Source organism: Sus scrofa, chromosome 7 (assembly GCF_054392235.1).
Source record: "Sus scrofa isolate SSC_HxYL_T2T_F1_AM1 chromosome 7, Sscrofa_HxYL_maternal_Yorkshire_Landrace_v2.0, whole genome shotgun sequence".
Classification (NCBI taxonomy): domain Eukaryota; kingdom Metazoa; phylum Chordata; class Mammalia; order Artiodactyla; family Suidae; genus Sus; species Sus scrofa.
The window spans coordinates 8,571,320-8,596,131 of record NC_139389.1 but is presented as its reverse complement, the minus strand read 5'-3'; the positions used below and the strand labels follow the sequence as shown (position 1 = coordinate 8,596,131).

The following is a 24,812-nucleotide window of genomic DNA, read 5'->3' as shown; positions in this document are numbered from 1 at the left end:
GTGGTTCATCAAGACTCAGTCAGGGGCCACTAAGTACAAGGTAGTACATTATGCTGTCCCACTAGAGCAGTCATCTCATTTCACTGTGAAAAATTCCTGCTTAAAGGTCTGACTCCTCACCAGCCCAGCCGGCCCGGGAGGGCAGAGGCCAGCTTAGTGCTTATCACCACCGAGCCCCCCCCACCGCTGGACACACAGCAGGTAAGCTGTCCAGCAATCCTGACACCGGCATCAGATGAAGGTCTTCAATCCTAGCCATTCTGTACCATCCACATGGGGCTACTCAAAAGCAGGGAAGAATTAAAATTTGATAACTACAAGAAAAATTAACCTTAAGAGAAATGCAAACTCAAAAAAGTTTAAATTAACTACATCTTTCCCACAATCCTTATTATCTCTTCTGTGTGAAAAGTTATCAAATGGTCTAGAGTCATTTAGTTCCCAACCTTTTGATGGTTTCACAGAGATAAAGAGAAAAAGAAGAAAATATACAGCACGTAACTGTTTCCCATTAACGACTATTCTATGCTGTAATTTTAAATGTAAAAGACAGGAACTGCTGCGTGGTTTGGTTCATTACAAACATAAGATGTTAAAAGGAGCATGGGCGGCCACCTGTGTGATCCACAACGGTAATGGTCAACCATGAACTCAAAAGGTAGGTTTTCACTACTGGCCAACACACGCAGAAAGAAAGCCCCAAAGTTCCCGTCAGGGTTCAAGGGAAACCAATCTGACTAGTATCCATGAGGACACAGGTTTGATCCCTGGCCTTGCTCAGTGGGTTAAGGATCCGGTGTTGCTACGAGCTGTGGCATAGGTCGCAGACGTGGCTTGGATCTGGTGTTGCTGTGGCTGTGGTGTAGACGGGCAGCTGCAGCTCTGATTCGACCCCTAGCCTGGGAACTTCCACAGGCCACAGGTGCAGCACTAAAAGACAAAACCCAAAAAACAACCAAGCAAAAAAAGAAATTGATTTTCAAAACAAATAACACTCGGAAAACACATCATTAAATCTACTGGTTACATGTTAAATTATGTTTTAGGGAAATAAATTATTTGGGGACCACTCATATTACCACTTGAGCACTTGAGGCTATCAGCCTAAATAATCAAATAACGGTTCAAACAACTTTGTATACGTGTGCAAGTACATATGTATAATGAATGTGTGCGTGTGTGTGTGTGTGTGTGTGTGTGTACTACATTGTTTGAAAGATCTCCATCATAGCATTCTATGCATACATGCACATGTCAGCTCTCTGCCTTCACCTTTATCCAGTAGTAACAGTTCTTAGAAAATAATGATAATATTGGCCCCTTGGTACACTAAAGTGGCTAGGAACAAATATTTAATTATGATAAATTTTTACAATGCATAAAATTCCCAATCTACAACTTTATAAACCTACTGGTAAAAAAAATACAACCCATATGCTTTAAGCAATCATCACAACTGAAACAATGAACAAATGTCATTTTTTTCCACAAAGGAAGTTCTTGGCGACCTCCCACACTTGCAGGGACTGTGGCCAAAAGTAACAGCAATTAGGCTTGTAACCTCATATGTATGGATCTGATCTAGTCAAGCCAAAAACAGTTCCAGTCATTTAGCAACCCTCGTCATTTGGTTCAGAGGCCAGCTGTATCGTACAGACCAAGTTAGGCAAATTATGGAGAAAACACACTAAAATATAATTGAACTTACAAAAACTGAAAGCTCTTTTCAATATGATTGAAATCTCTTTTCAATCATATTGGAGCACATGAGAGATATCCAGAATACAATTATTTTGGCTAGTTAATAAGGTTAACTATTTCTTAAACATCCTTAAACCAACGAGCAAAACGGAATTAACACGCATGTACATTTCTTAAAGCTTGGAGACCTCGCAAGCTACCTGTTCAACTCACTGCTGGAACCCCTCCTGTGGGAAGGGCAGCCCTGCCTTTCCCGGGAGGGGTGGGGGGCACACACGCAGCTTGGCTGCCCCCACCATGCTTCAAACTCACAGGGTTCCTTCTGAGAAATGCCTCCCAGCACTTCCCTAACCCCGCCTGGGAAGCCCTCCTCTCCCTTCTGACCCTTTGGGGAAAAATCAATCATTCACAGTCAAAAGGTATGAGCAGGTGCTGGCAGGGCGTTAAGGACTTGTACTCACTCTTTCAATAAAAACCTCCCCGAGGGGGGAGAAAGCGCCCTTGATCTCCAAACACTGACAGAGGAGTCAACGCTGGCACACGGAAACAAACTTCGGAGCTAATGAGGAAAAGTTTTTCTGCCAGGTTGTTTTTCACTTTTATTTGCTACAGGAGTATGGCTGCTTTACGATGCTGTGTGAGTCTCAGGTACACAGCTAAGTGATTCAGCTACACACACATCCCTTCGTTTTCAGATCCTTTTCCAGATAGGTCATTACAGAATACTGAGCACAGTTCCCTGTGCTCTACAGCAGGTCCTTGTTGATTATCTATTTTACACGTAGTAGTGTGTCTACATTAATCCCAGACTCCTCATGGCTTCCAGAACGTGAGCTTCCCAACGCCACGCTGTACTACTTCTCTATATTATTTAAGCAAAAGGATGTCCCGCCTGGGCTGGCAATTCCTTCTCTTTAATGTCTGAGCTTGAACGTCACATGCTCTTGAGGCCTTTCCTGATCCCCCACTGGGGCCACCACGGTACGCCAACAGCGCCCTAGCTCCTCCTGCACTAAGTGCACAAGCGTGTGTGTGTGTGTGTGTGTGTGTGTGTGTGTGTGTGTGTGTGTGTGTGTGTGTGAATTTGCTCCTTTCAAGCCAGTATCACCTGCTAAAATCACAAACTCCATGATAAACATCTACCACAGTCACCCTACATCCTGGCCCCCAGAGTTCATTCATACTTTACCATTTTTCATGAACAAGCTGAAACCCAACCCTCTGAAGGTGGTACCCACAAATCCAGGAAAGCAACAGTTCCTCGCCTTCTACACATCCCAAAGAGCTTCATCTAGTCCCTCCACTGTGTGCAATCAACTCTCTCTCCAACGGTATCTAATTACACCCCCTTTGCCCACTGTCGCCTGTGGTCTCCTTTATTCCTGAAATTCTCTGCCATGCTTAAGTCTCTCTGCCATTTATGAGGTGTTTAAGCGGCCTGGCGGTAGAAGAGCTGATCCCCACGGCACGAGTGCAACCCTAGAAACACAGCACGTGTTCAAAGGTGGCTGAATTCCCATCTGTCACAACAAGTGCATGGACTGAAAAAGGTTCCAGCTACTTTACTCGGGCCCCCAGGAGGAGGATTCCGGGTGGAAAACCGAGCGGAGAGTCTTTTCCCCGAGGAAAACACAGCCGCCCATAACGGATCTAACAGATCCCTGGGACCGGAGTGGGGACGTGGAGGAGGCGAGGGGGGCCGAGAAGCGAACTCCGCCACGCTGTCAGGAGCGGCCGCCCTCTCCCCTCCTTCTCCGCCTGCCGTGGGCTATACAGACTTCCCAGGCTTCGGTGCTGCTTAAAAGTGAATTTCCATTTTACTGCAGTAGAAACCGTGGAGAGACCCACCCAGATACACACCATTTCAGTAACATAACTTCATGAGAGAGCAAAGGTTTTATCATCACTGCCGAGGTTACTAGCACTACAATCCTGTGATATTAGCATTTAAGCTGCAACTACAAGTCGTGGATACTTTATTATTAGCAAAAGATGATTAAATCATGCTTATGATGATCTTACTAAAATAGCCCCATTAAAGAGCCTGCTGAAGTTACTTGCTGTGAAAAGAGAGAAATTCTGTTGGGTTTCCCCAAATGCTGTGCCACAGAAAGGCCCTGGAATGTTCTGTTTTCACCGCTTGTTAAAGTTAGAATACACACTGAAGCCACCAAAGGGGTGCAGTGCTTTAAGAAACCTGTAAACTTCAAAACAGTGACTCAAAAGTAAGGAAATTATTTGATGTCCAAAAACGTCTTTACGAGTGGCTGCTGCATGGGAGGAGAAAGCTCTGGGGCCAAGGACAGAGGCCGGGGCGGGAAGAGGCGGGGCGGGCAGCCTGGTGGAAGGAGCGGCGGGCACCAGGCAGGCCGCAGCCGAAGCGGGACATCTCTCATCTCTCAAGCGCGCACCTGACCCCCAGCGAGGCAGATCAGGTTTTAAGTATGCAGTCACTTGGCAGCCACAGACCCAAGACTCACGGTTTCCAGGATACATTCAGTAAGTCTGGACTTTGCCGAGAAACACGTGTGAGTCCTGCGCCGGGCCAAGCAGGCATGCAGGGGGCCCACCCGGTGGATGAGTCAGACCTGCAGGTGGCCCCGGGTCCGCTTCTCAGACCTTCAACCTTCTTTGCTCTTGGTCATCAGGAGTGTAATATCCTAGTAAACCCCAGGCCCCCCGATTCTCCCTCCAAAAACCTCTCCAAACTACCTCCCCCGACCAGCTGGTGCAGGCCCTCTCCTGTCACCAAGCCTCTGCCGCGGCCTCCACATGCAGCCACACCTGCCACCAAGCCGGTCTGCTCCTCGCTTTCCTCCCACGGCACCTCAGCCTTTTCTACTAGCACGCTCAACAGGCTTTACAATCACATCACGTTTCCTGAGTGATTAACGCCTCTGTCTCTCCAGCAGTGGTTTTCATCCAGCAGTGATTCTGCCCCAAAAGGATGTCACACAGTGTCTGAGACTTTTTGGGTTGTCACAATTGCGGGGGGAGGCTTGGCCATCTAGCGCGTAAAGACCAGGGATGCTGGCTAAACAGCCTACGACACACAGCACAGCCCCCTCCACCGAGATTATACAGCCCAAAACATCACCGGTGCCCAGGTTGGGAAACCCTGCTTTAAAAAGATACATATTTGAATGGATGTCTCCAAAAGGGTTAAATGTTACTTTAATCATATTCTCTACTCCTCTTTTACTCTAGTAATCATTTCCAAATGAAGCAATAAAACATAATTTGGATTGCCATCTTATACTTTAATATAATGAATAATAATACACATTGGTGACAACTACTACCATGAAGGTGAGGGGAGGCAGCCTTCACATTTGCACTAGAGCTAAGTACTCACATATTCTACCACTAAGTACTTAGGAAAAAATGGGGGCATGAAGAAGTGTAACTTCTGTCATTACTCAGGAAACATCTGGAAACTGGGATTCATCCCAGGGTACCTGAACAGAAAGCTTTTCACACTACGTCAGGCTATAGTTTTAACCCGCAACGAACAGTGAGGAGGTTAAAAAATTTTCATGGGTTTAAATCCTGGTCCATCTCTTATCTCTACGACATCAGACAAATTACCCTCTGGACCTCAATTTCCTCATCTGTAAATGGGTTAAAAACAGCACCCACCTCACAAAAGTGTGTGAGATTCAGAAAAGGCAATGAGAATACATGTTTACAATAGCACTCAGCTTGCAGTTAACATTCATTTTAAAATACCTATCATTATCTAACAAATGTGCAAATATTTTACAACTCATTGCCCTATGACCTGCACAAGCAATCAAGAAAACTAATTTTGGTATCCTGTTGAATAGGTGTACCTTGGAATGATCTAAAAAATTAAGAAAATGAATGAAAATTCAACTTCATCAACATCTGTACCTAATAACTTGTACACTTTTACAGCTTTAAATAGTATATTTAAGGGAGTTCCCGGTGTGGTGCAGCAGAAACTAATTCTACCAGTATTCATGAGGATGCAGGTTCGATCCCTGGCCTCACTGAGTGGGTCAAGGATCCAGCGTTGCCATGACCTGTGGTGTAGGTCGCAGACGTGGCTTGGATCCCACTTTGCTGTGGCTGTGGTGGAGGCAGGCAGCTGTAGCTCCATTTTGACCCCTAGCCTGGGAACTTCCATATGCCACACCTGCAGCCCTAAAAAGCCAAAAAAAAGACTATATTTAAAAGTAATGAAATTTGTTCTTAATACACAATATTACAAACGCAAAAGAACTAGAAGATTTTAGTAAGTCAAATAAGTTTATCACTTAAGAAATAGTTATATATACAATCTCTATGAATATTTATTGAATTTCTGAAATATCTTAATTTGAAACAATACTTTCCAAGTAAACTCAGTAATAACTGTGTGTATCTTACAAATCTTTATAGAGTACTAGTTAGTTACCACCATGTATGACATTATGTCTAGATTTTACATAACACTATCATTATTTTTAAAAAAGACTTGGTTTGGCATTTCCCTCATAGATTAAATTAGGCAATTAGTTATCATTCTAAAACTAAGCTGCAATATGCATTAAGTAGTTAATGACTATAACAGCCTTACAATATACTCTTCACCTAAACCATTTCTGACTCCACTACTATAGAACAGTCAGATTTTTATCAGAAAACTGAGATGTCAAGTAAGTTTCTTTATATTTGGTACATTTAAACATTATTATATGACTTCCTCAAAAGACATACACTTGTGCTTTTAAACAGCTGAAATTACTAAATCACATTTGTTTTTAAACAAAGGCGTTATGCATAACGATCGCCATGAGGAAACAAAAGACTAATATAATCATCGTATTCAATTTACCACTGACGTCAAAAAACAAACCAAAAAGCCCCCCAGATGATCATACTCCAAACTCTTGAATTTCCTCTGACATAAAAATATTCCCAATAAAATATATTACCAGCAATGACACAATTCCTAAAATTCATCTCTTCAAATACAAGCATATTTATCTACAAAGCACACAGATTTTCTTCTACCTGTTACGTAGAAAAATCCTCCCAACTTTCATTGTTCCATTTTTCTTGCATTATCTAGCTGCACGGCTGGCTCTTTAATATCCGTATGCTAATGACTCCAGGTTAGTAACACATTCATTCCTGGTTACAGTTTAACCTACCATGTTAGATTTTTCTGAGTGTGTGCGTCCCATCAGCATTTATGTGACTTGCTGTGATGTCATCTATCTATATGCAAACATGCCGACTGAAGTTAGTCAGTTTCTTATTTTAACAAGGGCGTACATTTGCTTTCAGATGTTTAAACTCTTTTCATCCGAGCTGGAGGGTGAGCAATCAGGCAGGGTGGGAAGACACACAACATTACAATCCTTGCACTGCACACAGAGAATCCACAGGCACTTCCACAAACATGTCTGTCAGCCCCAGGGGACTGTGCACAGTCACGTTACCAGCCATGACAGGTCAGCCAGCCCCGTTATCTGTGCCGCCTGGCACACCTGAGCGCCCTGCCCCAACGTCACAAGCCGGAGCAGCTTGGGAGGGAACTGCTGGCACAGGCTGTGGTCCAGGGAGTCCTCCCCCACTACCTCTCCATGGCAACCGCAGCTACAGGAAAGCCAGTCCACCTCTTACGCAAATGAAAAGAGGCCACAAATGTCAGCAGTCACAACATCCCCCCCCTTTCCCTCCCTGCTTAATTTCTGTCTTAAAGTAACAGCACTGCATTCTTCTTCTTTTGCATTTTGGAACACCTTCCACCGCTTAAGGGATGGGCAAGCAATTTAGGAAGATCAGAGTTAAAAAATCCGTCCGTATGACCACTTACATAACGTAACTGAGACTCCAAAGATGATCACGGTTTGCTGAGTTTCATTTACCATGCCAGCGTCTTGGTGAGCCCTCTTTGTACCTGGGAATTTTAGTATTTGAGATAAGAATGCTTTAAGGTATTAACCATCCTGTAATTGGCTTTCTTAAGGACAGACTCGGAGGAGGAAAGACCATCCATTATGACAACCAAGAGAAACACTCAGTACTCAGCATGCATTGTTTCTTCTGCAAGTTCGTATTTATTTAGAAAAATCAAGGTTTGCTTTCACTTTTTGACCTAATAGTTATCTATTAATAATGCTACACAAGGGAAAAGCTGAACAGATTATCCTTCAACTGTTATAAGGTTTAGATTGTACTGTAACCGAACAGTCTCCTTTCCTAAATATCATTGTAAAGAAAAAAAATGCTAATTTATGCTTCGCATGGTTACTGAGATTAGAGAACAGAAGTAATCCTTGTCCATAAAATCCTGACTGACAGTAACTGACACATTTTAAAATGCCATGTTTAAAAATTTGTTTTAACCCATAGGATGCATCAAAATATCAAATTCCATAAACTGTCAACCAACATGTGATTAACTATTGATAACAGTTCCAACTGAGAGTGCACAGAGCAAGCTCCCACTGGTGGCTGATGAATGATAAAAACGTGGTTCCTTTGACGGCCTCTAAAGATGCATTTTCCAAGGAAAAATAAATTAGAAACCACAACAGGTGATGATTCACATGAAAAAAACAATACAACAGAATAATCAGTAAAAATTTTTAATATACTCAGGTGTGTGGAGACACTTTTTTTTTAACTGTCCCAGGCATGAAAAGGGCAGTTTTAAAACTTCCATTATTGATTTATTTAGCAAACATTTGCCAACATGCGAGGCACCCCTAAGGTTTCAGGACAGACATGAGGCATTTTCATAAAGGACCGCTCTTGGGTGGTGGGCACTGTCCCTCATCAAGTCTGGCCCAGGGTTCTGGAAAATTCCCAAGGGCGAGGGGCTTGAAAAGAGGTCTGAATCCACTGCAGAAGTGGAATCAAGAGGTTCTGGGCAAAAAAGAAACTCATGGACTTGGAGAATAGACTTGTGGTTGCCAAGGGGGAGGGGGAGGGGGTGGGATGGATCCAGAACATGGGGTTAATAGATGCAGACTGTTGCCTTTGGAATGGATACGCAATGAGGTCCTGCTGTGTAGCACTGGGAACCATGTCTAGTCAGTTATGATGGAGCATGATCATGTGAGAAAAAGGAAGGTATACATGTGTGTGTAACTGGGTCACCATGCTGTACAGTGGAAAACTGGCAGAACACTGTAAACCAGCTGTAAGGAAAAAAACAAAACAAAAATCATTATATAAAAAAAGGCCAAAAAACAAAAAAATAAAAAGAGGTTCTGGGCAAAGCAGGAAGGATGGAAACAGCACATCAGATCAGGAGAACCATAGGCAGGGAAGGCATCCAGCCTTTCTGGGGTTCAATATAAGACAGGAAGCACAGAGAGGGATGTGGCTGCAGGAGGAGGCAAGACCAGGACAGACTTGGCACCACAGAAAGGAGCTGAGCCTTGATCCAGGTCAGACCTCGGGATCAAGAGTGCAGGAGTTTAGAGAATATGCGATGTGATCAGATTAAAAACTACTTAAATGACCACTCAAGCTGTTTTGGGTTCTACATGCTTAGTGGGAACTCCTCCCCAAGCGGGGGGGAAAAAAAAAAAAAAAGTGTAGGTAAGAACATAGGAATGCCCAGGCATCTCAAGGCAACAGCTGTTAAGGACACAGAGCAAGCTAAAAAGAGGTGCTAGGTGAAATCCTCTTTTTCAGTGTTTCAGGAAGAGTTTCAGGAATGCCCCCAGCACCAAGGAGCCGTGTGCACTCAGGCTGCCTGCCCCACTGTGGGTGTGACACCCACAACACCTGGGAAGCCCACCTCCTGCCTAAAGGTTCTATTCTAGAACTGATTCCCCCCTAAGTAAATTCTTTAGTCAGGCTATCTGACTCCCAGGCTGGCTAGACCTACAAGCAAGAGCTGTATTTTATTCACTTTTATAACTTTAACATCTAACGAGATATTTGCTCCATCAGAAATGCCCCAAACAGGAGTTACTGTCGTGGCTCAATGGCTAACGAATCCAACTAGGAGTCATGAGGTTGTGGGTTTGATCCCTGGCTTCGCTCAGTGGGTTAATGATCTGGCATTACCGTGAGCTGTGGTATAGGTCGCAGACTCAGCTTGGATCTGGTGTTGCTGTGGCTGTGGTGTAGGTTGGCAGCAACAGCTCTGATTCGACCCCTAGCCCGGGAACCTCCACATGCTGCCCTAGAAAAAGAGCAAAAAAAAAAAAAAAAAAAAAAAAAAAAAAGAAAGAAAAGAAAAGAAATATCCCGAACATTTTGAACAAATACCCTCCAGCTTCCTTTCAGCCATTAAAGAACAATGATTCTAGGACTTTACTTGAGAATCAACTTCAAAAGAACCAGCCAACCTGAGAGTGGACCTAAACTATAATTTATATCATCAATTACTTTCATTACCCTTCTTTTGACTATCTGTATTTCACTAAACAGAGGGCTAATTTAAAAAATAAAATAAAATGTTCAGAATTACTAGCAAGCACTTTATAAATGAAACAAATATAAATTTTATACACCATTTTCCAAATCACTGACAACTGGTAAATGCTCCCGAACCAAAAGCCCTTACGTTTTATAGCAGCATTTTGGTTTTACATGATCTTCTTTCTAGAATCATACATCATTCGGCTTACAGATTCTGTAACATAAGAAAGGAATATACCCAGATGTCCCAAAGACACTGAGGCATTTTTGAAAACAGATGCAATAGCTGTGAGAATAAATCCATCAGCTAGAGTCCTTCTAGGCACACTAAAGAGACATGACCACCCAACATTCAGGCTTCCGGGGTCACGAACTCTAAACCTACTATCCTTCCCATTTTCCAATGACTATGCAATGGTCACTGATTGTTAGCAAGGATTATAAAGAATTACCAACTCCCCTCTGGTCCTTCAAAAATACAGCTGTGTATTCCCCATTCTAATCCCAGAAAGATAACTGAGATTACCTCTTAAAAATCCTTTTTATGCCTGATTGTAGGATGTGCAATTAACTTCAAGATCATCTTCCAGACAACAAACTGATAAGCAAAACTACCAGAATGAGGGCGAGGGCGAGCATGAGACGTGTTCTCAAGTTTCTAGATTACGGACTCCCAACCACTTCGGGTGTGAGGGTCTCCTTTTAACAAAAATTCCGTCGTCTCTCCCACGATCGCAGTTATGCTTTTACTATCTGTTGATTTAGGTATCTTATCAATGATAAAAATGTATTAAAACAACTTTTAAATGGATCTGTATTGCACCAGTCAAAATAGTGTCTAGATTCACTGATTCCATTAAAATAAAGCAGCACCAAAACACATTAAATAATTAGAAGATCATCACACCAAGTCGGAATTCTCTCAGTAATATAAAGATCAGCTTGACATCAGAAAAATGCATTCCTACAACTCACTACACTGATATATGGAGAGAAATATCACTATGGAAGCTAAAAGAGGGACAAAAATTGCATACCAATTCCTATCAAAATGCCCAGAATTAGAAGATACTTTCTGAGCCTATGTAAATAATATCCACAAGAAGCTAAGTGCAGCCCATGTAGTTAACTGCAGACTATCAGAAGCATTACTCTCAAGTCAGAATTTTATTGGTGATACTATTTAATTAATGCTTCAGAGGCCCTGGATAACGCAGTAAGAAAAGAAATTTCTAAAGAGACATGAAAAGTGTAAAGGAAGAAATAAAATCACTTATTTGCAGATGCTATGATAACCTAATGAGAAAAACCAAGAAAATCCACTGACTACTTAGAAAAGGAGCCATATACAACAAAATCAACTCAAAAAATAGGTAGTTTTAATGCATTCTCAAAACCAACATACCACAAGCAAAACCAAATATACTACACATACAGAGGAAAGTCAAATGGGACAAGATGTTAACAGAGGTGAATTTACGTGAAGGAAACATGGGTGTTAATTATATTAATCTTACTATTTTAAGAATTTCGCACTCCTTCACTCTAAGGCTCGTACAACATGGGAAGTAAAGTCAAGACACTTCCTTCCTCATCAAACCTTCTCACGTTGCCCCGTTACCCTACAGGCAGTTTATTCCACTTCGCCTGCAAATAAATCTTCGAGCATTTCAACTGATTTTCTGCTCCGTGTTCTTCACGCTGGCTCTTTGTTAGCTAGTCGCTCTAGATCTCAGCCTTTCTTCCAGTTTTTGCACCAGGTCGAGGGTCAGTCCAATCCAGACCCCCACAACAACCGCTTTTCTAATCCAATATGCGACTTCTGTTCACGCCACTGCTGAGCGATCAGATGTGTAATGAAAGAACCAAGGGTTAGGTCACCCCCTCCACGGGGATTCCACGGAGCAGCGCCTCGGGACGATGGACAGACATTGCCGCCACTCCACGCACTGGCTTAATCGGACCCTTGTCTTGGACACAAGTTTACCCACATCATTTTCCTTATTTTGCGCTCAACTTGGTGAGCAGATCAATGCTTTTTTTTTTTTTTTTTTTTTTTTTTTTTGTCTTTTTGCTATTTCTTGGGCCACTCCCGTGGCAAATGGAGGTTCCCAGGTTAGGGGTCGAATTGGAGCTGTGGCCGCCAGCCTACGCCAGAACCACAGCAACGCGGGATCCGAGCCGCGTCTGCAACCTACACCACAGCTCATGGCAACGCCGGATCCTTAGCCCACTGAGCAAGGGCAGGAACCGAAACCGCAACCTCATGGTTCCTAGTCGGATTCGTTAACCACTGCGCCACGACGGGAACACCATCAATGCTTTTTAACCTCAAAACCACCATGCTGGCTGAAAGGATTCAAACTTAGATCCTGAAATTTGCTAGTTCAGAAAAAATTCCAGCTCCCAAGTCAAACAGTCAACCAGAAGGATTAATGCTGTCTTCTCTGGACTGGGTATTTGGTGAGAGGAAAACACACAGATAAGGCGTCTGCATTGTATCCTCTGGTTTGTGACAGCACCTCGGAAGAAGCACAGAGGCTTTCTATTTTAAATAGAAGCCACAAAAGATAGTAAAATTCATGAGAATAATTTTAATGGAAGATCCCTCTTCTCTTTCCAGTTTAGATTTCTCAGGCAAACGTTCTAAGAGCCCACAGTGACTTTTGGTTCGTAACATTTATTACAACTGTAATTCTGTAATAATTTAGGTAGTTATTTCACACTATACTTTCCCACCAGGCAGTAAACTCTACAAGAACAAGAACCTTGTCCATCTTTTTGCACGTGTCTGACCACCTGCCATGAAGACCTGCAACCTACATTTCATGAAAGAGTGGAAGAGAAGAGATCAAACCAAGACTAACAAAGGCAACTTTCTAAAATAGGTATTGACAACACAAAGATTTTTTTTTTCTTAAAATGACTGCAGGATAGACACAAAAAATGTAATACTACAATCCCGAATTTGCTTCTCAAATGCTCAGACTTTTTAATGGACAAGAAGCAAGTTGTTTTTGATCAAAGAATATGCAATGCCATCAAATCATGTTAATTAGAAAAGTGAAAAAAAAAAAAAGGTTCCACGATAATGATTAGATAAAATGGAAACAGCAAGGGAATGTTAATTATGGCAAAGTAATATGATGCAGTATCATGTAGTCGTTTGACACAATGTCTATAAGGAATTCTAATGACACTGAGAAACACTAGTGACAACCGTCATTAAAGGTGAGCACCACAAAATACAGAGTATATGATCCCAACTACATTTTAAAATCACACTTATGGAATTATATGTTCATGTGTGTGTATGTATAAATATGCATGTATATAGTCTACATACACACACATATGAAATACATCGAGTTGCCAGTAGTTATTTCTGGATGATACAGTTATGAGTGACTATAATTTCTACATGTGAGTCTTGCAAATTTTCTGCAAGAAACATCTATTAACAAATTTTTTTTGATAAATCTACCTACAAAGAGAGAAAGATCAACTATATTCTATTCTTCGTATCTTAATTTCCAGAGCATAAACACGGGTATCAATCTAATTACTTAGAGTCATCAGATAAAGGCGTGAACCAAATACAATGCTCCAAAATACCTCAGACTGGCATCACAGCCGACTAAAGCAGCATCAGATGAAAGTGAACTGCATACAAAGTGGACCCTGCTGAAAGCTAAGGGCTATGAGAGTTTGAAAGCTATTAGCTTTCAAGTAGAGTAGACTCTTCTTGAAATGCGGGAAGAAAGTCACCCATATTTTCTGATTCTAACAAGACGTAGCCCTTACTTCTAATGGCGAAGGTTGAACGCGTATATGTTCTTTCTGTTATCCAACTCAGGAGATTCTTTATGGGAAAAAAATTACCTTAAATATGGAACAAGCACTGTGCACCCAAATAGTCATCGTAACAGTATTTATTCTAGCAAAGAAAGGGAAGCCACCAAACAACGGAGCTGTGTGTCCTAACAAGAGACACGTACGTCACCTCTCGTTTTGGCTGGGGTTTGATAAACCTGGGAGAGGAGAACTGGTGTTTTCTTTCCAAACACATCCCAGCTGAAGCAGTATATGACCCACACTCCTCCGCCTGCCAGCAACACACTGGTTTCGCTCAAGATGTGGCATCGGCTCTGCCCTCACCTAGGGCTGGGGAGTCTGACAATTCCCCCCACCCACCATCTCCCAGGGCTTTAGAACGTGATGGGTCTTGCAGTTTCTGTTTTCTGTTCTATCCAAACATTTGAGGTCGTTTATAATTAAAAATGTTTTCCTATGACAATCTTTTTTCTCCCAGAGCTTATAACATATTTCTATGCTGTTTCTCTTATTTTTTTCCTTGGTAAGTTTTTATCTTCTAACTTGACCAGGAGAAAACTCCACCCTCTTCTTACAAACAAACCGTAAAGTGACAGGACATCTCAATGTGCAAAGAGCAGCAAGTAAAATTTGACTAGACCTGCCACGGAAAATTCCAACACACACACACACACACAAAGCATCTTAGAAAATATCTGTAATAATTGTATATCTTGTCTCAGGCAGACTAGCATTCTGAAACACCCTATTCTCTAGACACATACCCTTTCAGACTGCGTCCCCCAAATGGGTATGTGAATTAAAGCAGCTGCACAGAAAGTCTTCTGATCTAGGGAAAAATTATAGCTGTCAAATATATCAGGGACATGGCCCAAATATAAGAAATAGCTTTTCCTGTAATGAAAATCAAATTATTGAAAAAAACTAGATTTTAAACATTATTTTTAAAATGAGACTCCCCACCTCTCACTCCAAATATTATTGAGCAACTGCTACAAGCCTTCACCTAATATTTCCATTTTGCATGCATTTTAACAACTGTTATGTCAACCTACATTTCTAGCTAACAAGTGGTTACCTAGTCTTAAGCTGCTGAAATGCCATTCTTGGGTTTCATTTTAGGACAAGAAAAGAAAGTTAAGTTGGGGCCACACTGTGCACAGGGGATGGGAGGGTTTTGTGTTCAGACAAACTGAGCCTCCATCCTGGTGGCTGGTGACACCAGGCCAAGTGACGCTGCTCTCAGCCCCATACCTCAGCTTTGCCATCAAAAAAAAAAAAAAAAAAAAAGAAAGAAAGAAAGAAAAAGAAAGTGAAACCAAACCAAAAGTTAAGTGGGACCATCTGCCTCACGAGACAGTTTGAATTCCTGAAAGAGATGACGGAGGTCAGAGACTGGGCCCAGAGGGGTCAGTGTGTCAGCTCTTCCCAAAAGCACTCCTTAAACTGTCAAACAACTGTATGTAGATCCGCTAAGGATCAGACAAAATTGTAACCACCTGATGTACCACGGGCAGGATATTTACAACATTCATTTTTTCAAACGATGTTTAAGAAAATGAACATGTACAAACACAAGTCCTCAAACAGCACATCCTGCTACACGAAGTCGTCCCTCTGAACACGCATCCGCCCACTTTGGGCTCCTAGGAAGACACGTGTCACTATTCAGACGAGTGCCCTTGTGGGGTCAAACAAAACTAGAGGAAAAGAACAGACAGATACATGCGTAATCTGAATGGCTATCTTGTGGTCTGGCTGCCGTCAGAGGCCATCTCTTTACTCATGCAACACGCTGCACAACTGGAAGGTAGTTTCCAAAGGCTGCCCTCGCCCCGGAGCCCGGGTCACGGTGAGTTACAGCCGCGCAGCCTCAGAGCCGGGCCGGCTGATCACACCGGCTCCATCGGCGGAAAGTCCCCGCACGCGGGGTCTGAACCCATCTGGAAGGCAGAGCCGGCAGTTCCTCCTCCAACTGATCCGGGCAAGGGTGTAGACAAGCCCAGTCACAGCCACCGAGGTTCTCGCCTGAGGCTGCTGAAGCCTAATGACGGGCGAGAAGAGACGGCAAGGGAAGGGAACCACAGCAAGGAAAGCGCACACGCAGGAAGGGGGAGAGAGGAGAAAAACTTCAGCCCCTCCAATAAGGTGACCTCAGAAATACCGGCTCCTGCGCTGGGCTCCCCCACAGCCGCCCTTCCCCGGGAAAAACAAACACAAAGCTGGTTGCAGCGGCACGCTCAGGTGTAAGCTGCAACCAGGCTGTTTCCTTCCATTTGGAAATGCAAAGCGCAGGCCAATGCACATATGCACCTACTACACTTTCAAATTTCACTGCCGAATTATTTTATACACACACACAGACAAAAATGAAAGAACAAACCTTTTTTTTTTTGTCTTTTTGCCATTTCTTGGGCCACTCCCACGTCATATGGAGGTTCCCAGGCTAGGGGTCCAATCGGAGCTGTAACCTCCCGTCTACGGCAGAGCCACAGCAATGTGGCTGGCTCCTCTGATGAAGCATTTGGTCTTTCACAGGCACCTGTGGCTGGCAGGACCTTTACACACACACACACACACACACACACACGTTAAATGCGGCTTATCTACCACACAGAGAATCAGTTGGGAAAGTGAGATGTGATGCCTGAAAGTCAGCACCCCCACCGCAGGCTGGGGGACCAGGGGCCCTGCGTTCAGGGCACGTCCCCGGGTCAGTGTTCGGACAGGTTAGAGGTGAGAGGCCCAGACCCGGCAGGTCAGGCAGAGGCTTCAGGTTTCCCGGGAGCTAAGGCCAGACACGCCATGTGTGCTGACCTGCACCCGGGACCCAGGAGCCCATGACAGCCCCAGTTAGCATCCTCCCAGCTGATGCCCGAGTTTACATCCTCATTTTAATGTCACAAACCAACTCGTCAAATTCCAGCTCTGCCTCACTCTTAACAGTTACATGTATAAAGGAAGCAAAATTTCACAAAGGGAATGCTCCCTCATTACAAAATAACAACTGTTGAAATCCCAAATAGGGCAAGCTAGAAAAAGGGAGTTTATTCAATACAGCTACTCGAACTTGCCAGGAATACACGCATTAATTATATAGCCACAAATTTAATTTGTTTTTAAATAACCTTGAATCATCTGTAAATCATACTTCTATCTTTTTTTTTTTACATGAATTTCTACCCAGGGTAGCAGGAAGAAAAATATCTCGATTTTTTTAACAGAGAACTGGGTGAACTTCATATATCGAAAAGCACTTGTTGGATTTTTAGTAATCTACAGTTAGTGAAAGAGAAGCAATCGATTCAGGCAGAGCACCTGGCATGCAGGTCTGTGCAAGGGCCTTACACACCCCCCCAAACACAGAAAACACAGACACGGGCACGGTCACCCCACAGCTGCGTGAGGAGGTCAACTACCACTGGCTCCTCTTCTCCGGGGTGAGGACCCACCACCCACACCATGGGAATCTGAGAGAGAGAAGGAGAAAGAGAGCAAAGAGAGAGGGGGGCGGGCACAGAAAGACCCCTTCAGACGGGGTTGCTCAGGGCCAGGGGCAGGTGCCAAAACCACCTTTCTCTTAAATACAGATGGATTCAGTCATAAAAATAGCATTAATCCCAAACCTCCATATACCAAAGAGTGCCTCTATTTCAGCACTCGTTTCAAGGGCATTTTTGTTATTTGCTAATCGAACCCCCATAATGAACATGATGGCCATAAATGATTTAAGAGACTCACCCCCCCCCCAAAACACACACACCTTTTCTGCTATTCTCACCACGGCCATCCTCCTTTGCACAACCCAGAGCTGGCTCTATGCTGGGATCCCAAAGCGTATCATACACAACGAATAGCTATTTTAACATCCTTCTACTGACACTGGTTAAAATGCAGTAAGCAGTCAGTAGGTATCACGTAAACACTTCAAGGCTTGATCCCGGTTAAAACTGAGCAGATTAGTGATGAGAAAATAATACAAAAATGTTTCTAAGCAGAAAGAACAGCTCCACTGTTTCGCTCAATGGCAACCCAGTACCTGGGCAGAAAGCATCACAAAGCAAAGCCCCGTGTGCCAGTTTCTCAAAGGCGGGGGACGTTTTTCCTTAATGAGAAAAAGCTGTTTTTAACTTCCAGCGTCCTTCAGCTCCACTGGAAAGACATTTTGAAAAGTAAGCATTCTATTTTGGACCATATACTGGCTCTTCAGATGGTATATCCAGGTTCCATTAACAACAGAGTCACTTGCATGTTTTGAAATATGCTGTGAATCACAAGTAGCATCTTGATGATGAAGGGGAAAAAAGGCAGGAATCGTGGGGGGGTGGTGGACAAGTCTGGGTGGAAGGCCTCTCAAGAGACATCTGCACAGAGGGAAAGTACTGGAATAAAGCCATCTCCGCCTTTACTAAAGTACTAAATGGTCATCTAATATCCGGGCGACAAAATTCAGAGAAACACGATCGTAATTCTTTACTCAAGGGAATTTTTATTCCCTTACAGAAAGAAGCAGGAAACTTTGGACCTTGGGCCTCTGTGGTTTGCTGTCTTCAGGAACAGGGTTGAGCTGTCTTCCCAGGACCAGTCACACACTCTGTGCGGCCGCCTGCTCTCACCAGTGGACCCCGACGGACTCAGAACTCCTAACTTCTTAAGAGAACAAGGAACTGCCCCACCTGGGGATGCCCGCTTGGCAGAGACCCGGGGAAAGGCTTAATACACCCACGGGACAAAAGCAGGCAAGGAAGGGAGGTTGCAGGCGTATCATGACGGCTAAGCGGTGACATGAAGGGTGAGTAGGTTCAGGGATAAACTCAGGGTCTCTGCCTCCGCCCCACCTATGGGAACGGCTCAGGTACTCGGACGCTAAAAAGGCAAGGGGAGTACAACGAACCGCACCGGGGCCTGAAACCCTCTCCTGGCAGCTCTCCTGGCAGGCTCGCCAACCACTCGGAGCGAGGGGGGGCAGCCTGTGCAGCAGCGATCAGCCGGGGGACGGGTGGAGAAGAGCATCTCTAAAAAGTGGGCCCTGGGACAGGTTACCTGCAAGGCCAGGGGCTGTGAGGAACCTGCCTCCCCAGCAGGGTAAGTGGGAAGAGGAGCGGCGGCGGCAGGGCGCCTCCGAGGGACGGGACGACGCCTCCACTTCCCCAGGGGCTCCTCCCCGACACTGCCGCCCACTGTGCCAAGCGCCTCCGAGCCTTGAAAAGGGCAGGGTCTCTTCGCATCCGCTACTTCACTTTACACTAGCAGGTCCCCCAACTTAAATTTTATAAGATGGACACTCTGAAGTGTGGCAGCAGGGAGAGGAGGGATCAGGCTTATTGCTCAAAGCCCACAATTCTACTTGCAGTCTCTGCTCTGCCACTCAGTGCCCGTGGCTGCCGTGGCGCCCGTGGCTTCTTCGTCAGTACACCTTCGTTTTCCTCTTTTTCAAGTGGGGACAACCAAGTACCAACTTGCTACAGGATTTCTTTTTTTTTTTTTTTGGAGGATTGAATGAGGTAATGGATTAGGACAGGTCCAGAAATACAGTAAGAACTCAAGAAATGTCAGCCACTCCCCGTGAGTACATATACGAAGCATTATTACCATATGGTTCATTTCTAAACTACAACTCAAGTTTGGAAGAGCAAAGCGTTTGAAAGTACATTTTTAAAAACTTAATACAATCCTAAAGTCTATAAAAATCTACAAAGGTAGGTCAAACGATTGGGATGACCATGGGAAACATTTTCTAGTTTATGCATTGTTAAAGTTATTTGAAAAATCTCCCAGCGAATTCTAGGTCATTTAAATTATGACATGTATGTCATCTCTTGGGTCAGTGTTTCACAAAAGATGCTTAACGTTCTTGCGAAAGTCATACTCATTTATAAAAAGAAATGTCAAATATTTAAGAATACAATTAACTGCTAGATTTCAAATTGGCAGAATTTAAAAGACAACTGTAAAGCTTGGCTTCCCAATGTCTGTAAACATTACAACCAAATCTTTATTAGGCATGTTTGCACCACTCCCGGTGTTATAGAAAGCACTTAACAGGCATGCACTGTTAAAATTACAATGCGTGTTTAATTGTTATTTGAGATTTGTTATAAAAAGGTGTTTACACACTATGAACACACTCTCCGAGGCTTGGGTGGGTCAGTCTCCACTGACAATGGGGCAGACTTCCTCAGCAAGCATTAACCCACCACAAATTTACTGAAGAAAGTAATGGGCCAGCTCCAGGCTGTGCCCGCTGCACAACCCCAGGGGATGCCAACCCCACTGTCTTCTGGAGCTGGCAGCACGGCATCCCTGAGCCGCCTCTCCACCCTGACAGCATCTTGAAAGATGTGCCCTAGTCGTGACATGTTAAAGGAAGTAAACCAACCAAATAAATTTCTCTTAACACGTGAAATCAACTCAAACAGGCTCTGCCTTCCTTTTGGAAGAATGGAACATGTCTGGAGCCGGTTCTAACCTGGAGCCAATCTCCTGGTCCTGCCTCTACCAGGCAATTCTTGGGACCTCCAGGACCAGGGCTAAGCTGCCTGTCTGAGAAGGACAAAGAATTTATTTGGGTCCACACACACGTTCACACAATCGAACTTCTGACCAACGGTATGGATAAAAATGCCCAGCGGACAGCCAGAATTAGGAACAGAGATGAGTGTGCCGAGAGCCACACAGCATCTCATCACCCTGGTGATCTCATTAATGTGGTTCCCTAGACAACCCGGCTAAAAAACCACAGAAGCCCTAGAACCAGAAAATAAACGCTCAATAGGCGCTTACAGGAGGCCTCACCATGGAGGCTCCAGAAGGACCGCAGAGGAGGGATGTGGAGCCCGTCTGGGTGCGGGAGGAAGGTGCTGACAGGTGCAAACCATACCAGCTGGACTCAGGCTGTGTGGTCTGAGGGCTGCTAGCGGGAGTGGGGCTTTAAGCTTCTGGGGATGCACTTGAGTGCCCCCAGTGCATCCCGAATTAACATGCCACAGTTTTAAGGTTCAACTGAAAACCTTCTTGCTTAGAAGTTCAAACATACTTTCTCTCAGAAAAACATTATACATGTTGGTAAGTGTGTTGACCAAGTCATTTAAAAAGCCCATAAACTTGGGTTGATGATGAAAAAAAAAAAAAATTGAGAAACACTGATCATGGCAAATGAGAAGAGTTACAAGTAAGATCAAAAAAGATCTTATTTGGAGTTCCCGTCGTGGCGCAGTGGTTAACGAATCCGACTAGGAACCATGAGGTTGCGGGTTCGGTCCCTGCCCTTGCTCAGCGGGTTAACGATCCGGCGTTGCCGTGAGCTGTGGTGTAGGTTGCAGACGCGGCTCGGATTCCGTGTTGCTGTGGCTCTGGCGTAGGCCGGTGGCTACAGCTCCGATTCAACCCCTAGCCTGGGAACCTCCATATGCCACGGGAGTGGCCCAAGAAATAGCAAAAAGACAAAAAAAAAAAAAAAAGATCTTATTTAATAAGTTCTCATCTAAACTTTAGACACATGGCATGGACCTCAGGGCTATCTAGCTGTCTTGGACTATTTGAACTGCTGTTATGTATCAATTAAAACTGTTACTAGCTAGCCATTGGTATGAACATCTAAACTATTAAATAATCAAACTCAAATGTTAAACTATCTCTCAACTATTACACATTAATCTCAATGCACATTTTATGCAATTCTGCTGTGGTATGTACATATAACACATTTAGCAAGTCCATACAAATACTTTTCCCCAAAAGATTCAAAACATGTGCTAACTGAAATTTTCCAAGTTTCTAAGACAACTTTAAACATATTGAAACGGAAAATTCACTCTCACTTGCCTTTATCCTGACAATGAAATATCACACTTTTCATACAGTGACCTACCCTCTCTACCTTCTTTCTACCCCACACAGACGAAAACTCAAATCAAGAGGCCTCTTCTACTCAGCAGTGATCCCTCCTGTCCCACCGCAATCTTACTTGTTACTTGGGCTGCATGAGAAGACAGTTCAAGTCTGACATATTTGCGAAGATACCCTTTTATCTTTAAAATTTTTTAAATCATACAAGTTTTCTGTGAGAAAAATTTAGAAAAATCGAGTGTTTCTAGTTTCATAAGGAGCAGGAAACAATCAGTATACTGAATGTTACTACTTTTTCCCAGTTTTCACTGTATTTTTTTCTAGAAAGAACGAAAGACGTGTAACAGTCTCAAAAATCTGTGGATAATTTAAATAGATGGCCAACATTACAAAATTTATTTAAATCCACTTCTTTCTTTATGAAGGACAGACAGAAGGCAAGAATCAGATCAACGATCCTTCACTACATGGTAGAACTAAACTCTTAGAGGGAAAAAAAGGCTTAATTTAAAATTTTTCTTGTAAGAGGATTTAACTTCAGTGAACATCATAAAAGATTTGCACCACCTGGTGGAAAAGCAAAGATTCAAACACATTAAACCTCTTTATTATAGAGTGTTTCTTGGCTGCACTGGGATCAAAGGCCCCTTCAGAACTCTGATGAAAGCCCTGGGTCCCCTCCTCTAAAAGCAGGTGTGTGCACGCACACTCGCGCGCGTGCACACACACACACACACACACAAAGTAATGTGCACTTTCAACAACCCCTGCATCTGGCAGTAGAAAACATTCATCTTGGGAGTTCCCATTGTGGCTCAGTAGAAACAAACCCGACTAGTATCCACGAGGACACAAGTTCGATCCCTGGCCTCGCTCAGTGGGTTAAGGATCTGGCATTGCCTTGAGCTGTAGTTGTAGGTCGCAGAAGCGGCTCAGATCCGGTGTTACTGTGGCTGTGGTGTAGGCCAGCAGCTTCAGCTCCGATTCAACTCCTAGCTTGGGACCTCCATATGTCACAGGTATGGCCCTAAAAAGACCAAAAAAAAAAAAAAAAAAAAAGAAAAGAAAAAGAAAGCATTCAACTTCATACATCTTTCTTTTTGTTGGTACTTCCCCTTAGCTGCCCAGCATCTGAATCCTCGCCCACAGTTGGGGCACTGGCCACTGGGGAAACCCTCCCTCCTCTCCCCAGGGGTACAGGACACTGCACCCGGGGGGCTTATTCACAGGGCCTCCCCACCCTGCACTGCCCAGGACCCAGGGGTGCCCCGCGTGGCAGCCTCATCATGTTGCTCCTGGCCGTGACCCTGCAGGGTCTGGCTGCACACAGAGCTTCCAACCTGTCATCCACCTCTTGCACTGACCTGGACTCCGTGTCACGTGGGCCCTATACTCCGACTTCATCACATGAGCCTCTCTACCCCCCAACTCATCTATCATCAACCAGTCTTAAGGCCAGCTAATGGGGCCAATGGCAAAAATGCCGTTTAGGGAGCCACTGCAAATGAAGATAAGGGAGAGAGGGAGATGGAGTCACAACATTCAAGAAGACTCCTGAGAACCGAGGCGGGATTCCTCCCACCACAAAGACAGCCTGGCTTATCAGGAACAGCCTCCATGTCGCAGAGCTGGTACGCAAGGCATGCTTCCAACCAGAGGCAACTGGCAAATATCCAATGACAGAAAACTCATCAAGAAAAATCTATGTGGTACAGAAACAAAAACAATGCCCGCCAATATAATCATGTCTTTAATCAACAAAACCAAGGTCTGGGCCTTCTTCCCTTTAGGGGCGTCATGGAGAGATGCGCACATCGTCCCCATCTGAAAAAGGCAACTGTGACTTTCAAATTATCAAAAATGTTTTAGTTGATGTAGAAACAGACAGGTCTAAATCCATTTAGTTGAGATAAATACATAACGAAGACCAAGAAGTGAGAAGTAATTGGCCCGAGGACACACAGCTGGCTTGTGGGGCGAGTGAGGACCAAAGGTGACAGTGGCAATTACCCTTCCAGGTACATTCCATATGGCATCTATTTTAATTCGCATCGAAACGCGTGATGGATAGATCGCACTCATCACAGAGCTTCGAAGAGGCAGAGGAGAGACTCAGAGCTCCGTCACCTTCCACAGTCCGTCCCGCTCGGGCCTTTCCTTTCCCGGCCTTGAGGCTTAAGGCACAGAACTCTTTAACATTTTTTTTTGCAAGTGCTATGTACACCTTTGCAGCCTAGTAAAATCTATGGGCTTCTTCTTAGAATGCTTTTAAATGCATAAAACACATAGACTAATTAAAAAAAAAAAGAAACTAGTTATACCAAGACTTCGCAAATATTAACAAATACATTTGAGAAAATACGTTATCTATGCTTTTTCAAATGTAATTTTAATTTTACATTGGAGTATAGTGAATTTCCACTGTGGTATCAGTTTCAGGAGTACAGCAAAGGGATTCAGTCATACACACACACAGAGCCATTCTTTTTCAGCTTCCGTGACTACAGGACACTGAGTACAGTTCCCCGAGCCCTACACTAGATCCTTGTTGATCGCCTGTTTTATACACAGCAGTGTGCATATGTTAATCCCAAACTCCTAATTTATCCCTCTCCCCCACCTCTCTCCTTTGGTAACCATAAATTTTGTTTTCGAAGTCTGTGAGTCTGTTTCCATTTTGTAAATAAGTTCATTTGTATCACTTTTTTAGTTTCCATATACAAATGGCATCACATGGTATGTCTTTTTCTCTCTGACTTACTCCACTTAGTATGATAACCTCTAGGTCCATTCATGTTGCTGCAAATGGCAACATTTCATTCTTTTTTATGGCTGAGTACTACTCCATAGTATATATGTACTACATCTTTATCCATTCCTCTGTCAATGGACACTTAGGTTGTTTCCAACGTCTTGGCTATTGTAAACAGTGCTGCATGAACACTGGGGTACCCGAGTATTTTCGAATTATGGTTTTCTCCAGATATATGCCCAGGAGTTGGGTTGCTGGATCATACGGCAACTCTACTTTTAGT

At 43.8% G+C, this 24,812-nt stretch overlaps 1 protein-coding gene and 2 long non-coding RNA genes across 11 annotated transcripts in view; 1 reads left to right on the top strand and 2 right to left on the bottom strand.

Annotated features, from left to right (window-relative positions):
* LOC146401174 (uncharacterized) overlaps positions 1–24,812 on the bottom strand; it is a 1,049,691-nt gene that overhangs the window by 271,777 nt on the left and 753,102 nt on the right. The gene's annotated exons all lie outside the window — the stretch shown is intronic.
* Positions 1–24,812, bottom strand: part of HIVEP1 (HIVEP zinc finger 1) — a 145,842-nt gene that overhangs the window by 89,907 nt on the left and 31,123 nt on the right. The gene's annotated exons all lie outside the window — the stretch shown is intronic.
* On the top strand, positions 7,455–8,202 carry LOC106507341 (uncharacterized). Its single transcript, XR_001303254.3, has 3 exons — positions 7,455–7,595; positions 7,682–7,790; positions 8,068–8,202. It is a non-coding gene; the product is annotated as an uncharacterized LOC106507341 (long non-coding RNA).